This window comes from Ambystoma mexicanum, chromosome 6p (assembly GCF_040938575.1).
Source record: "Ambystoma mexicanum isolate Mex_15411 chromosome 6p, UKY_AmexF1_1, whole genome shotgun sequence".
In the NCBI taxonomy this organism is placed as follows: Eukaryota; Metazoa; Chordata; class Amphibia; order Caudata; family Ambystomatidae; genus Ambystoma; species Ambystoma mexicanum.
Window position 1 is genome coordinate 1200139051 of NC_090935.1, and position 7901 is coordinate 1200146951.

The 7901-nt window shown below is 43.5% G+C and overlaps 1 long non-coding RNA gene across 1 annotated transcript in view; it reads left to right on the forward strand.

The window, feature by feature from the left end:
- The window catches only part of LOC138510309 (uncharacterized), a 121737-nt gene extending 114130 nt beyond the window's left edge, over positions 1 to 7607 (forward strand). Inside the window, exon 2 of the long non-coding RNA XR_011280362.1 lies at positions 3612 to 7607. This is a non-coding gene — a long non-coding RNA (uncharacterized lncRNA). The remainder of the gene's footprint in view (positions 1 to 3611) is intronic.
- Positions 7608 to 7901: the final 294 nt, after the last annotated feature.

Genomic DNA, 7901 nt, shown 5'->3' on the forward strand with positions numbered 1-7901 from the left:
TTAAACACCTTAAGCATTAAAGGAATTAAATGGTCTCTGTAAATGTCATACAATTCAGTCAGCAGGTCATGAAAACCTGACATTTTCAATCTATTCAATGATTTAAAAGATGCATAAAGTTTTCGCTCCTACATTTCTTTTCTCACCATTTCGGTTATGCCAGTGAGTGCCACCATTCAATTTGTTTAGGATATAACCAGAAATTCTTTGTACATAATTTAGAAATAATATATTACATTTAGAATTCATTTAAATGTATTTAATATAATCCCTGCAAAACAAATCATAATTACTATCGGCCTCATCACCAGTTGGGCGCTATTCGCCCTACCGCCAAACCCCCCCAGTGCTACCCCCCGGATTACGGGTTTGGGAGACGGTAAGCCCCCATTCCCCATTGGGCTCATTCAGGAATTCCCCATTCCCCATTGGGGAATGTTTGGCGCTATTACTAGTGCTGAAAATCGGCAAAATCGCAGCGTATTTGCCCCCAGTTTAGAGCTGGGGTTAAATCCGCCAATCCTGTGATTTGGCGGTCCTATAAATGAGGCGGTAATAGCGTTACTGCCGCATTTAAGGGTTATGCTTGTTGGGCAGAATTAATTCCTAATCTTAGTGAAAATGTCAGTTTTCCAAATTTTGAAGACCACCAAGTGATTTTGCTGTAATCCCAGTAATCCTAGAGAAATAGCTTTAACCTCTGCAATATAGTTGCTCTATAATGCATTCTTTCCCTTCAGGTGGTCTGAAAATCTGCTCATGCCCTCACTGTGGCCTGACTGATATCAAGAACAGCAGCAACTCTGTAAGGAAGAAATTACGGGTAGATCTCAAGTGAATAGCACAAAGGTTTATTGTTGATTTATTAACCAAGCAGTTGCATTATGAGATGCAAAGGACAATTCACCAGGGCAGAGTCTGTTCACAACTGTTCCCGAACACTCGCTAGCAAAGCTTGCAAAACCTCCCTCTTCACAGACAAAGAGGCTCATGGCCCTATTGAAGTTCGGACGATGAAAGAAATCCTCCATTTTAAAAGGGTGAGGAGGAGGAAAATGAATATTTCTGGAGTGGTGGAATTCAGTGACAACCGAAGCACGGAAAAATGACAACAATCTTCTTGGAAAAGGACAAGAAAAGGGGCTTTACCAACAACACTTGGAGCTCGCTCAATCACGCCACATAGTAATAGCCCCCAAGGAAGTAACCTCACGAGTAATCTAGCTTTATCCTTCGGGAGAAGTGGACTACAGAAAGGAGAAGGCGAGGTGCTATATATCTGACCTGCTACGACTTAAAGTAGCACATCCTTGCTTCTGTCGCAGCACATACTCTATGGCATACTATTATTAAACGAACTGATAGTGTTTTCAAAGTGCTCTGACGTCCCCCTACGTCTGATGTTAAAAAAAAAAAAAGAAAGCTTGTTTCTCAAATTTCTAAAGAGAACATACACCTACTTTTTCTGCTTGTTATGCATCTCCCTACATATCTCAACACCTCTTGCTTGCTCAACTGAAAAGTCATATTTGTCACCCCTTTTGAGGGTTGTGCCACTGCTGGGGAGTGGGGACAATCGTCCCAGGCCCCCTAGAGGTTTTGCATGAGGCAGCGCTATAAGAGTTTAATGTAAGGACTTGGGAAGCCCATAGAAGGAGTGGGGGATCGGTAGAAGCGGCCCCATGGTCTTCTTCCGTCGTCAAATGTGGGGTTGTTCTGTAGGTGTTGAGAGCTTCGCTTAACGTCTCTCTCCATGGTAGTGTATTTGTAAGGGCAATCTGAATGATATTTTTAACAAAGCCATTCATCCTTTATACCAGTCCATTTACCATGGGATGATACAACGGCGTTGTTCTATTGCTCTCTCCTTCAAGAATGACTGGAACTCCGTTGACACAAAGTGGGCCCCATTGTCAGACACCATTTCCAACGGGTCTCCTTCCCTATTGAAAATTTTATTCAAAAACTTCACTATCTTCCCTGCTATGACTGTACCCTCAACTATGCCCCACTCCACCCATTTTGAGGTATAGTCTAAAAGAACAATAATATAGATTTTTTGAGGATCTAAATTCTCGTATGGTCCCATAATATCAATTGCCAATTTGGACCATACTTGTCCCGGAATTTCGACTGGTTGCAAAGGAGTTTTCTTCATGTTACACAGTCTTTAACAGCCTCTTCCATTTCTTTCCACATGCCAGGCTACCAGTAGCTACATCTCACTCTCCTTTTTGTGAGACTCCTGCCCATGTGGCCTTGATGCACCAAAAGAATTATCTTCCGTTAATTCCACTGTAGGGATAATACGGTCACCTCTGTATATGCACGTCGAATCCATTGATATTTCATCCCTTATTTGGGAGTACATGCCTATGCTCTGGTACATTTCCTTTCACTCTCTATGGAAAGCCCGTCTGAGACAGACCTGTTCTGCATCTTCAGTCACTGCGTTAATCCACACCTCCTTCACTATACATGGATTTACACTGGCAATAATGTTCTCCGAATTGAAATCCCCATTGGAATCTTCATCATAATCTCTGCTGTTCCATGGAAGTCTCGAAAAGCAATCAGCCACCATATTTAATTTTCCCGGAGTGTACCTTATACTGGTGTCCAGTTAAAGGATCGAATGCCAAAGGATCGAAAGTCAAAGGATCGACTCAAAAGAATCGAATACAAAAGGGTCGACATTTTTTTTTTATATATATATTTTTTTGGTTTCCGTTTTGGAAAAAAAAAGTGGTTTTCACCACAAAAAAGGGGGATTAGAGGGGGACCCCCCAAAATAAAAATGAAAACAAAAAAAATGTGACCCTTTTGTATTCGATCCTTTTGAAACAATCCTTTTACCAGTTGATCCTTTATTTTCGATCCTTTGACCTACAACCCCTTATACTCAGATTGTATTACATTATATCCAACACCCACCTTCATATTCTTGGTGAGATCAGGTGCTGGGTTTTGGAATTTAATATTTGTACCAAAGGTTTGTGATCTGTCTTTAGCAGGATTTGCAAACCCCATATGCGATTTCTGAAATGCTCCAAGATCCATTTGACCCCCAGTGCCTCTCTTTCGATCATTGAGTAATTTAGCTCTGCACCTTTTAAAATCCTTGAGGCAAATGCAATGGGAAGCAAACCTTTTTCCTGAATTTGTTCAATCACTCCCCCTAATCCAATCTTATTGGTATCTACAGAAATCACAGTCTTGGCCTTACAATCAAACATGCTGAACGTGGGAGCTTTATTGATGTCCTTCTTCATTTGCTCAAACTCCTCTTTGCCTGCCTTTGACAATGTACATTTAGCACATTTTTTCATTAGTTCCCTCATGTACTTAGTTTTTTCGGTGTAGTGGGCTAGAAATTAGGAGTAATATTCAAGCATCCCTAAAAAAACCTCTGCAATTAGTCCTTGTTGCAAGGCTCAGGGATGTTCATAATCGAGTTCACCAACTCCTTCCTGGGTTTTATCCTTTCAGTATTTTTTGAATGTCCAAGATACAATACTTCCTTTTGCTCTTGCATTTGTCTATTTTTAATGTGAGACCCCACTCCTGGATCACCCCCATTAACTTGGCATTGTGTTTTTCTTCTGTTTCAGCTGAGATCAGGATATCATCCCGGAAGCAGTAGACTCCTTTAAGGCCCCCAAAAAGATGTATTTGTTAGGCTCAACTGGTATCCACGGGGGCGCCACACGATACTGGATGGAGCTCTAAGCGGTATCCCGGACCCTTCTCTGCTTGGTTATGTGCCAGACCTTGCGTAGCGCCTATAACAGGAGAATGGAGGGTTAAGATACTGGTTCTGGAAGTGCGCTTATTGAAGTGGGCTGATAAGGCTGATCCCGCCGTGTGATCTGCATCTGCTTTGTATTCCGTATTTCAAGAGCCTGCCTCAAGTGCTACTGTGACCTTAAGCCACGTTGTTTTGTGGCTCCTCCTCCAAGCCCCAGAAGCCTTATCAGGCAACTCATACGCGCATCCAGCGCGCATACTGGAAGTGCGCTTATTGAAGTGGGCTGATACGGCTGATCCTGGCGTGTAATCTGCATCTGCTTTGTGTTCCATGTTTCAAGAGCCTGCCTCAAGTGCTACTGTGACTTTAAGCCACGGTATGGACAATAGGTCTCAGCCAAGTAACATTGACCTTTTCATGGACTTTGTTGCTAATCTGTATACTTTTGAATTGCAGTTGCTTTGTGGCTCCTCCTCCAAGCCCCAGAAGCCTTATCAAGCAAGTCATATGCGCGCCGCACGCGCGCACATACTGGAAGTGCGCTTATTGAAGTGAGCTGATATGGCTGATGGGGCGTGCGGTCAGCGGTAGAACCTATTTTGTATGCATTTGTCAAGAATTCCTATAGCAGACATCGGCAGCCCGCGCTGTGCATATTGCTCTGCTCAGCGTCCGTAGGCTTATAGAAGCCGCAAGGGTCGGCGAATACGGCCTGTGCTGGACATCTATTGTGCATTGGGAACTATACTGAAGTATTGCACCTGCCGGGCTTATTGGGCTCATTGATTTGCTGCGAATACTGTGTTATGTGGCACTCCTCTTCCTTTGCAGCCTCGTCCCCAGCGCTCAATACGCCATCGGTATAGCCTACTTCTAGCTCTGCACTCGAGCATCCGCAAGCGGCTTGTAAGTGGTCCGGTTGGCTATTTGGGTGACGGAGGGGTGCAATGCTTACCCCCCAAGGGTGACACATTGCACTGGGCATCCGTTCTACAGACTTAGGAGGGCGTTTGGCCCACCAGCAGTAAGGTAACCATGTGGTTTCCTAAGACTGGTTTCATAGTGGCATAGTACTGGCAATGGTTTATCTGTATAGTGTTCCATACACCCCAAGTGTTTGCACTACTCATGTTCATTTGACCACTTATTAAGGGTATGGAGCTTCAAAAATATATCTACAAGAGAACGGTGTCCTTAACATGAAGGGAAACAATGACGGGGTTATGGGATTATGATATTTTGTCTGCCCCCCTGGTTTTTACCCCAGTGAAGGGTACTATGAAAATGGTGCTGGAAATGCCCCTTCCCCCTTCTCTGCCAGGTGTAGTTGGGTTGGGAGTCCCTGCCACGTCTGTTGGTAATGAATCTATAATCTTGATTGAATCAGGACAGAATGGGGGGATGAGTACAGTATTGTGTGTATGGATGAACCCCTAAAAACCACTATGGAAGATGTCTCATCCCCCTTGCCTGATATTGGTGCCAGTGATGGTGAAGGTAATCATATCTCCCCCATTAATAGTTCTTTACTTGCCCTTTCTCAATACCCTATGAATCAGGAGGCAGAGTGGCAAGTCTCGTCCGCACAGAAAGAAAGTAGCCCAGAGAGGTGCAACTGGGGGGAGACTCCGCACGGGCTACTCAATGCACAAATACTAGCTGAACTGCAACTCCACACACTGCTAATTGGGGATCTAATTAAGGCAGTTGGGTTGAATAAATGCAATTATATCATGACAGAGGCTAAAGTGGCAGCTAACAAAGGGACGAATACTGGAGCTATACAGGAGAAAGGGTTATTTGTACCCCTCCAGAAAGACCTTGGGTACCCTGCAGCTGGGAAGAAGATAAGGGTCACTCCAGGTCCTGATGTTGATGTGATTGAGGGGAGTGCTACTGTATCGAAAGAAATTCTAGTCTCCTCTCCTAAAATTCAGGAGGGACCACTCAAAAAAGCAAATAATATCCCAAAGCGGAAGCCCGGTAAAGGGGTGAACAGAAAGTCCAAGGAAAACTGGCAGAATTTAATAAGAGAAGAGGTAAATTACATCAATTTGGTCACCAATCTGGATGTGTCGGGGGAGGGGGAGGGGATCTGTAACAGAGAGGGTGGTACTGTGGCAATTAGCACAATAACAGAAACAAGGAAAAAACAAAACACACGGAGGAAGATCTAAAGTGGGTAATGATCCACAGTGTTATAATCGGAACAAGGCCATCCTCCTAAATTTCTTTGCCAAAAAAAAGATGATTAATGAAATAGGGGGTAAGGAGATGGAACAATCTCTACAAATTGAAGCTATGTCTACCAATGAGCCTACTAATATTAACTCAGTGTCTGCCAATACACAACCTGAAATCAACCCATACGCTGATATGATGTTCTCTGTCAATCCCGCTGATGAAGCCGCAGTGCTTGAGATTGGGGAATACTCTACAAATTCCAATATCCCTATGCTTAAGTCTATTGTCCTCCCTATTGATTATAGGAAGCTGTCACCATTATCCTATTCTAAGATACTTGGAGCTAAATCTAGTTTCCATTCTAATGGACCAGGGAGGGTCCAATGTCTTGGAGAAGAACAGGAGGTTTGGAGGGAAAAACTGGCTCTTGGGGAAGCTGGAAAGGAAGTTGAGACCAGTTCTCAATTTAATGGATATGGGAGGGCACTTAGCCTTGGAACAAAACGTGAGTCTTGGAAGGATAACCTGGCTCCTGTGGAAGGTGGAAAGGAAGTTGTGACTGCAGATAGTGGATCAGATGATGTAAAGGAACTTGAGCTAACCTCGACAAAAAGAATGATTTGGAGAGTTATGAAACAAATGATGGAAGGGGTAAAGCAGTACATAATGGTAATGGGGGACCATGTCTTGAAGTTGTAGTGGGCGAACCATCTAGGTTTGAACGGGCTGCTCAGAGAGTGAGGAAGTTAATAATGGTGGAACCCGATAAGGTACCCACAGTCATGGTTTCTGAAAGTCGTGCAACTACGGAGGTAGTTGAGCACGGACAAGGGGAAGGTTCGGGCAGAAAGAAGGTTATAGCGAATTTACCAGATGAGAAGTTAATACAGAATGAAGAATATGGGCAGCATACAAACAAAGATCCCTATTCAAATCCTTGGTCCTACAACGATATACAGCTGAGGCGGCCAGACTTTGTGGAACTTCCAAGTGTTCTAATACACTACTTGTTTCCACACAAGGTGGCCCTGATCACTGAACAGAAGGAGAATTTTGGCCCTATGTACACCCGGAAAGATACGACTATGTTCGAATAGTCTTCCATTCTAGAGCTATCTACAAAGCTGTATTGTTGGAGGTGGATACCTTTAATAGGTTTGGTTATGATGTCACAAGCTACAGTAGAGGTATACAAAATGCCACAAGCTATAGCACAGGTATACAAAATGTCGATGGAGGGAGTGACCCACAAGTCCCAAAAGGTAGGGGTACAGAACAGCTTGAAAGGTTGCCAAGCAAGTCTCTGAAAATGAATGATGCTGATTCAAATGAGTTTAGCTTATGATGGTTAGCCTTGACCCTACGAGATTCTATAGTGCAATTACAGGGTTTAAAACCAAATATTTAAGACTGTAGGCACCTCTACCCTAGTGTCATGGAACTCGAGGGACCATTGGTTTTAAAAAAATTCTCCTGAAATCTGTACTATGCTATCCAAATGTATATTCTTCTGTCTGCAGGAGACATGGTTTACCTCTCCATGCGTCCTTGATGGCTTCATGGTGTTTTCTGAACTTGCGACACAAGGAAAATTGGGTAGGCCTGCTGGGGGTCTGGCAATCGTAGCACATGTTGAATGGGGCCCAATTTTAATTAAAATCTTTAGACTGTCAAATTGGTGTCTTGCTGTTCTACTCAAACTCATGAATTGTGCAGGCCCTACCTATTTTTTGGTTGTCAACATCTATTGGAATGTTAAAAATCATCTAATTGACTCGCTGGAATTTCTTGGGGCAATGATAGAAGAAGCCTACTCACTTCAATCTGAGGTGGTATTGATCGTGGCGGGTGATCTCAATGTTAATATTCCTCCACGTACGGGAGGGCAACGTAACCTTGGACCTGAATATTGTCACACAAGAGGTGATCCCATAAACAAGAATTTGCAGGGACAACTGTGGGGCAAATG